The 8,539-nt window shown below is 44.0% G+C and overlaps 1 non-coding gene across 1 annotated transcript; it reads right to left on the bottom strand.

Annotated features, from left to right (window-relative positions):
- Positions 1-3,539: 3,539 nt before the first annotated feature.
- Positions 3,540-3,611, bottom strand: trnaw-cca (transfer RNA tryptophan (anticodon CCA)). The gene has a single exon. It is a non-coding gene; the product is annotated as a tRNA-Trp (tRNA).
- Positions 3,612-8,539: the final 4,928 nt, after the last annotated feature.

Here is an 8,539-nt window from a genome sequence, read left to right as displayed (position 1 = left end):
CCTTTGTACATCTACACTTTCTAATCTCTTACCATTTAAGAAATAATCTGCACATCTGTTTCTCCTACCAAAGTGGATAACCTCACATTTTTACACATTATATTCCATGTGCCACTTTCTTGTCCACTCACTAAGTCTGTCCAAATCCCCTTGAAGCTGTTTTGCATCTTTCTCACAACACACATTCCCACCTAGTTTTGTGTCATCTGCGAACTTGGAAATACGACATTTGGTTCCCACCTCCGAATCATTGATATATATTGTGAACAGCTGGGTCACAGTGTGGTGGTGAACAGTTGTATTTCTGTCTGGAGGAAGGTTTACAGTGGGTTCCCCATGGTTCCTCATAACTTCAGTTATGTGCAGAGACTGGAAAAGCTGGGGTTGTTCTCCTTGGAGCAGAGCAAGTTCAGAACAACTTTGACAGAGTTAGAATCAAGGAATCAAATTGTTACAGTACAGAAGGAGACCATTCAGTCCATCATGTCCATGACAGCTCTTTGCAAGAGCAAATCAGCTAATTCCACTCCTCTGCCCTTTCATTGTAACCCTGCAAATTTTCTCTATTCAGGTGTTTATCCAATTCCCTTTTGAAAGATACGATTGAATCTGCCTCCAGCACACTCTCAGGCAGTGTATTCCAGATCCGAACCACTCACTCTGTCCCACACCCCTGGTACCATTGCAGAAAATCTCTTCTGTTCATTTCATCCCTCATAAATAATTGAAATGAAATGTTTATTAGGAAATGCACAATATAAAAAAGAGAGAGAAATAAATGCTGAGAAAAATAGAAGTCAATGTTTGGAAGGTAAAAAGAGCAAAAGATGTAACTTTTATTCTGGTTGAGTGAGAGGAATATATCACACTCTGGGGCTCTTTAAGAGGATTTACTGATAAACCTGGGATTTGAGAGGAAGCTGGTTCATGGTTTACAGAACAAATTCAGTCCCTGGGGTGGAGCCAACAGCTGCACCGTCCAATAACAGACAGGATGGGGACACTGTCTCAGGCCTAGTGAGCTCAGTCGATGAAAGCATGAAACTCTGAATCTCAAGTTTTTGAGTTTGAGCCTCACGGTGGGTGTCTTTTATTTCCTTTTTAGGCCGATTTTACAGCCATTCTCCAGCTCTGAATTCCTCGGCAGAGAGTTCAAGGAGTGTTTGAAATGAGATTCAACAGCAGTATGAGAAAGTCTTTCCTTGATTCAGGACTCTTACCTCTCTGCAGCATCTCGCTGCTGAAGATTGAACTTTATCTCATTTCATTCTCAGCTCATGGTCAGTGTGGATCACTGGGACTTCTGGCTGTCTCCTACTTCACAATCCATCAGTGCTGAGAAATCAATGGGGAATATTACTCACATGTTGTAATGTTTTATAAATACTTGAATGTATTTCACACTGTGTCTAACAGTGTGAATCTCCCCTGGTATATCAGCTCACCAATACTTCAACAGAACATTCACATAATGTGAGCTCTGAGATCTGTTCAGATCCCATTCCCAAGACCTGGAAAGTGGGATTGGGCTGGATCGCTCTTTTTCAGCTGGCACAGACACGATTGCTAAATGGTCTCAGTCTGTGCCATAAATTTTCTCCATTTTCTATGTTCTATGAAGTGAGGTGTGATTGGGAGGGGCAATTCCACCAGGGTTATATTTTCTACCAAAACAATGACACAAGGGATACTTCACTTTTTTATTCATTCATTCATGCGATGTGGGCATCGCTGGCTAGGCCAGCATTTATTGCCCATGAGAAGGTGGTGGTGAGCTGCCTTCTTGAACCATTGCAGTCCATGTGGGGTAGGTACACCCACAGTGCTGTGAGAAAGGGAGTTCCAGGATTTTGACCCAGCGACAGTGAAGGAACGGCGATATAGTTCCAAGTCAGGATGGTGTGTGGCTTGGAGGGGAACTTGCATGTGGTGGTATCCCCTGTATTTGCTGCCCTTGCCCTTCTAGGTGGTAAAGGTCACTGGTTTGGAAGGTGCAGTCTAAGGAGTTGTGGTGCATTGCTGCCGTGGATTTTGTAGACGGTACACACTCTGCAACTGTGCGTCGATGGTGGAGGGAGTGAATGTTTGCAGATGGGGTGCCAATCAAGCGGGCTGCTTTGTCCTGGCGGTGTTGAGATTCTTGAGTTGGAATTGCACCCATCCAGGCAAGTGGAGAATATTCCATCACACTCTTGACTTGTGCCTTGTGGATGGTGGACAGGCTTTGGGGAGTCAGGAGTCATGGATGAGTGAGAGGAATATATCACACTTTGGGGCTTTTGTAAAAGGATTTATTAATAAACCTGGGATTTGAGAGGAAGCTGCTTCATGGTTTACAGAACAAATTCAGCCCCTGGGGTGGAGCCAACAGGTGCACTGTAATTACTCACCTCAGGATTCCAAGCCTCTGACCTGCTCTTCTAGTCACGTTATTTGTATGGCTACCCATGGTAACCTCCATGATGTTGATGGTGGGGGATTCAGTGATTGTAATGCTATTGAATGTCAAGGGGAGATGGTTAGATTCTCTCTTGTTGGAGATATTCATTGCCTGGCACTTGTGTGGTGCGAATGTTACTTGCCACTTATCATCCCAAGCCTGTGAGACTGAAATAGCTCAGTTGGGAGTGTGTTAGACTGAACATCCCTGGTTCAATCTGGGGTTTTGGCAGTTCTCCTTTATTCTGCATCACCCTTTGGTTTTCACTCTTGAGCTGCACACTTTACACTGAAATTATTTACCCAACTCTGAAGGTTGGATTGGAATAGAGAGATATCAAGGATGGGAAATATTTACCTTGTCTGCTTTAGCTTATTCTCTATCTCCCTGTGTCCTTTTCCCCAGTTTTTGAATCTTTCGGGGCCGGGTGAACATTTGATTTGCTGCATTTGTCCCAAACTGAAGCCTTTTCCACATCTCTGGGTGGTCAGACTCGCTCTGTCTGTTTTTGTTGCTCGTGACCATTAACGAGAACAGGCCACGAGTCCAACGTTTATCAGCAAACGGAAGATAATTGGAAAGAATTCTGTGTTACTCCAGATCAGTGGCAAAGATACAATGGATGTTATTCAAAATAAATTCCCTTTGACATTTTATGTAAACTTGTTTGCATCCAAAAGTTGGATTTTATGTGTAACAAAAATGTGTCAAATTATTGACTGACCATGTGACAGCGCACATGGGGATCAAATCCACAGCCTTGTTGTTATCAACACTGCGTCCTAACCAACTGAACTAAGCGGCCTATAGACTGAGCCAGGTATGGGTTTGAGCCGCACGCTGGGCGGTTTGTGTTTTATTTCTCACACTGGGTGACAGAGCGATTGTACAAACAATGGACACATCACATCCCTGAAACATTGTTCTGATATAAAACAGTGTGAAATAAGAACTGAGCATGGAAATGGAACGGAACCAGAAATCAGGACTTTAATCTATTAGAGTTGATCTTGAAATTCAAACATTCACTGAACATTCCAATGGATCGAACTCTCTTCTGATATAAAATCCAGGAACTTGAGCTGCTGTAAAACACAACTGAACCTGACGTGATTTGAACACGCAACCTTCTGATCTGGAGTCAGACGCGCTACCGTTGTGCCACAAGCTCGCCGATAGAGCAACGTGTTCCATTCCTGACAGATTTACTTCTTGTTTAGATTCAGTGATTGAAATTAATTCAATCCTCATCTGACCTCCACTCTGTGAAGGCCTGCAATCCGACCTGAACCCGACGACCTGTGTCGGGTTCGGGTCATGTCGGGTCGCTCTTCCGGTTCTGGCTTTCGGGCTCGGGTCAGGTTGGGTCAGGTTCAGGTCAGGCTGGGTCCAGGTTGGTCTGAGTCCGTGTCGGACACACACAGTAAGTGTTACATTTAACTTTGCTGGGAAGTTGAGTTTAATAAGTGTCAAAAGTTGAAAAGCCAACCAAAGCCGGGAGTCCGGGTCATGAAGGAGGGAAACTCTTAGTCTGCGCAGTGAGCAAGTGAGCATCTCTATGACGTCATTGCGCTCATGCTGCAGCTTCCTGTAGATTCGGAATCGGGAGGTAGATAAAGTGAACATTCCGGTGGTCGGGTTAGGCTCGGGTTAGTTTGGGCGTGGGAATAAATGGAGATACTCGGGCCGGGTCAGGCTCGGGTCCAATGTGGTTCTGTCAGGTTCGTGTCGGGTTTTTTTTCCTGACCTGAGCAGGCCTTTACTGCTCTGTCAGTTCAGTGCCTTATTTAAACTATTACTTGGAGTTCTGTTTTTCAGGGTCTCGGCTGTTTAAGTGTTTCCCAGACCCACTACTCTGATTAATCAGACATTTTGCTGCTAACTGCTGCTGCTACAATTGAAATGTAAAAAAGAATTTCCAGTGACCTGCAACCAATGGACAAATACATTTCAGAAAGATAAAGTTCATTCACCAATCTACAAATGTGTCTTTCTGCTTATATTTATAAACAACTCCTTCTCTCCACTATGGGAACGATACAATCACGACAGTTATTTGAAAGTTAGTATAAGATGTTCCAGTTCATCAATTTTAAAACTGCAGCAGGTATTTTCCAGAAAACTTCTCTGTTGGAACCTCAGTCCCATTTAGATTGAAAGTGGACAATTAATGTATTCACTTGTTCATTGTGGACAGGTGTCTGACTTCGAATAAATCTCATTAACTTTCAATGAGGTGGCAGTATTTCTGTGCTCCCATTTTACACAGTCTGTCCTGTTCATGCACCATGTTTTTATTCTCCTCTCCCATTCTCCACAGGATACAGATTGCAAGCATCATCAATCTAGCTGTTGAAAAGCATTGGAAGAATCTGGTCACACAGGTATTGAAACATTCATTTTCTGCCATTTTCCAAGTTGGTTGCTTTAAACACAGTACAATGTGTAATCATCTTGAAAAGAGATTCTCTTCAATATCCAATACAAATTGAATTACAAACCTGACAGACAAACACAGGAGAACAAGTGACTAGTGAACACAAACCTCATGGTGCTCATTTTCAGATTTATTGCAGTCATCCGACAAAACAAGTGAAAGAATATTCCAGTGAAATGATTTGGAAAGTAGGTGTGACTTTTGTTGGTGCCTTTCTTTGCTCTGTTGGTGAAACTTTCTTGCACCTGACTCCTGTTCATGTCTCTGTTTCCTCTATTGAATGAGGAAGGAGGTATTTGATCAGAAATCAACTGGATTGTGTACCTTTGAGAGGGGATTTCTGCACCATCAGGGCTGGAAACAGGAGTGAGTGAAAGACAATGTGTGGAGTTTGATTTTGTACAGAGGGAGAGCAAATCTAACAGGACTGTGAGATATTGGCCTGGATTTTACAGCCCCAATAGCGGTGAACTCTGAGACTTTCACTGCTATTGAGGGTCTGAACAGCACTGCAACTGCTGGTACATGCACACACTAACACCAGCATCTGGAAGTTGTGGTGGTGAGAAATGTGCTTAGAAGGAGCCTCTGATCATAATCGCATCAGCCCACTCTTTAAAGTGACAGGGACCTGTAGTTCAGCAATTTGGGCTCATTGCCCACAATGTACCCTGATTTTTACCTGGGTTGGATTAAAGCCGGTACCAACAGTGAACAGGTCCCTCTATTCCTGCAAACTCTTTAGAACTGTGCCATTAAGTATATATTGCCTCTCCCTATTCCTTCTGCTAAAATGCATCACCTCACACTAGTCACTATTAAAATCCATCTGCACCTGTCTGCCCATTCTGCTAGCCTATCACTGTCTTGTTGCAGGTGATTCATTTCATCCTCACTGTTTGCCACTTCTCCAAGTTTGGTGTTATCGGCATATTTTGAGATTCTACTCTATATTCCAAGATCCAAGTCATTTATCTGTCGCAAGTAAAAAGCAGTGGTTCCAGCAGTGACCCTTGGGGAACAGCACTGTCGACAACCTTCCAGTCTGAGAATGAATCATTTATTACGCCTTGCTGTTTTCTGTCCTTAAGCCAATTTCCGATCCAATTGGACACTGACCCTCCTATTCCATGAAGCTCAATGTTGTTAATCACCCTTTTATGTGTCGTTTCATAAAATCCATAGAAACAACATCCACTGCATGCCCTTCATAAACCTTCTCTGTTCGTTCATCAAAAAATGCAGCTAGATTAGTCAAGCATGAACTCCCATGTATAAATCCATGCTCACTCTCCTTAATTAACTCAAACCTCTACAAGTGACTGTTGATTTTTTCCCTGATTGTTCTTTCTAAAACCTTACCCACCACTGCTGTTAATCTAACTGGCCTGTAGTTAGCCGGACTGTCCTTACACCCTTTCTAGAATAAGGGTGTCACATTTGCAACTGTTTAATCCTCTGACACCTCCCCCGTATCCAGGGAAGATTGGAAGATTACAGCAAGCCTTTCTGTTATCTGCATCCACATTTCCTTTCGCAATCTGGGATGAAAGCCATCCGGACCAGGTAATATATCTTCCTGAAGCATAACCAGCCTTTTCAGTCCCTCCCTCTCTCAATTTGTACCCTCTCCATTGCCTCTACACTCTCCAGTTCTCCTGATATTTTGTCAAATTCCACTTCCTTAGTGATCATTGATACAAGGTACTTATTATCTAGATTAACATTGCCCTGCAGCTCGAAGTATATATTACCCTCTTTGTCCCTAATGGGGCCCACTTCACCGCTGACTACCTGCTTATTATTTATATACTGCTCGAAGATTTTTGGGTTCCCTTTCATGTTGACTGCCATTCTATTCTCGTAGAGATAGAGAATAAGCTAAATATAGAAGATATAAATATTTCCCATCCTTGGGTGAGGTGGAATTTGTTTATGCTGTGAGTGGTAATGTCCTGACCCACGAGTGTGGTGGAAGTAGAGACAATCAATGATTTGAAAAGGAAATTGGATGGATACTTGAAGCAAAGGAACTTGCAGGAGGAAAGGGATCGAGCAGGTGAGTGGAACTGAGCAGCTGGCTCCGATAATTGCTGCAGTCACTGCGATCCCCCTTAATTTTGTACAAGGTGACAATGTTTGCATCACGCATGTTTTGAGCCCTTGTTGAGCTGGACTATGGTGGGCTCACTGTCCAGTTCCTCCATGACAGGGAAGTCTGGAATGGCACTGAGAGCTACTTCAATGACAATGTTCTCCGTTATGTAGAGTTCAAGATAATGCTCCACTCACCTTTCCATCTGCTTGTTAGGTTCAGTGATGATCACCCCTCTCTTTGTCTTCAAAAGGTGCTGATTTAGTTACTACTGGGCCCATTGCTTTCTTCATTCCTTCATACATCCCTCTAGCATCCCCGGATTCATCAGCAGAGTTTTAAACAGTATTGATTGGTGCAGTGCCGAGCAGTTTGCAGAGACTTGTTTCTGGCAGCTCTGAGAGCATTTAGATGTTGTTTGCTGGGGACTTGTGTGTAGTTCATGAGGGCCCTCCTCTTAGTTACAGTAACTGACTCCATTTCAGTCCAATAAGCCTCAAACCAGTCAGCATTCCTCCCATCTCTTTTCCTATACACAGTGAGTGCAGAGATATAGATGGTGGTGTGCAGATGATTCCACTTTGACACTGCACTGAGGCCTTGAGCATTGTTGTCTGAAAGAGCCTGATCGAGGATGTTGAGGAACTCCTGGGTCCTTTCTGGATCAGTAGTTCGGCAAGTGTTGATCAGAAGACGAGCTTTCATCATAGATGGATGAAGCTTCCTTGGCTGAAGCCTGACCTTGTTACACACCAGGGAGTGGTCAGTGTCACAGTCAGCGCTGTGATAGCTGCGAGTGATGAGGACACTGCTGAGGGTGTTATGTCTGGTGAAGATAAGGTCTAGCTGGTGCCAATGGCATGATCTCAGATGTCTCCAGGACACCTTGTAGCACAGCTTGACCTGGAAGTAGCTGTTCATCACACAGAATCCATGGTGACAGCATAGCTCCAGCAACCTCTGTCCATTTTCGTTCATCTTGCAAATCCCCTGGTGCTCTATGCACATTGGCAAAGCTGTGTAGTCAGTACCCAAGCTTGTGTTGAAGTCTCCTAGAAGGTACAGTCCCTCAGTGCTGGGAATTCAACTGATGGCAGTGTCAAGTGTCACATAGAATTGATCCTTGACATCTGGGGTGGAGGTGAGTGTCGGGACATAGATGCACATGAGATTAACTGGGCCCACACTTGTTGACAAGTGAAGAGTAAGAAGTCTCTCTGAGCCTACTGTGGCTGGTTCACTCATCTCAAGTGGCGTGTATTTTACTGTGAAACCCACTCCATGCTCACGAGTTGCCTCTTGGGCTTTCCCCTGCCAGAAGAAGGTGTAGTGTTTCTCTTTGAGGGATCCACTTTGAACGAGTCTAGTTTCTTGCAGCACAGCAATGTCCACATTGAGCCTTGTGAGTTCTTTGTCGATCACAACTGTCTTGTGTGTGTCATCAACCTGCAGAAGGTTGTCGGTAAGGCCAGGACACATGGTCCTTACATTCCAGCTTGTGATGCGAAGGACTGGTGTCTTCTTTGTTGAGTTTGTTTTTCTTGGTGCATAGATTATCGATCCGCCT

The sequence above is a fragment of the Heterodontus francisci genome, unplaced genomic scaffold (genome assembly GCF_036365525.1).
Source record: "Heterodontus francisci isolate sHetFra1 unplaced genomic scaffold, sHetFra1.hap1 HAP1_SCAFFOLD_59, whole genome shotgun sequence".
Classification (NCBI taxonomy): Eukaryota; Metazoa; Chordata; class Chondrichthyes; order Heterodontiformes; family Heterodontidae; genus Heterodontus; species Heterodontus francisci.
The sequence above is the reverse complement of the archived record's forward strand: the minus strand, read 5'-3'. Positions and strand labels throughout refer to the sequence as shown.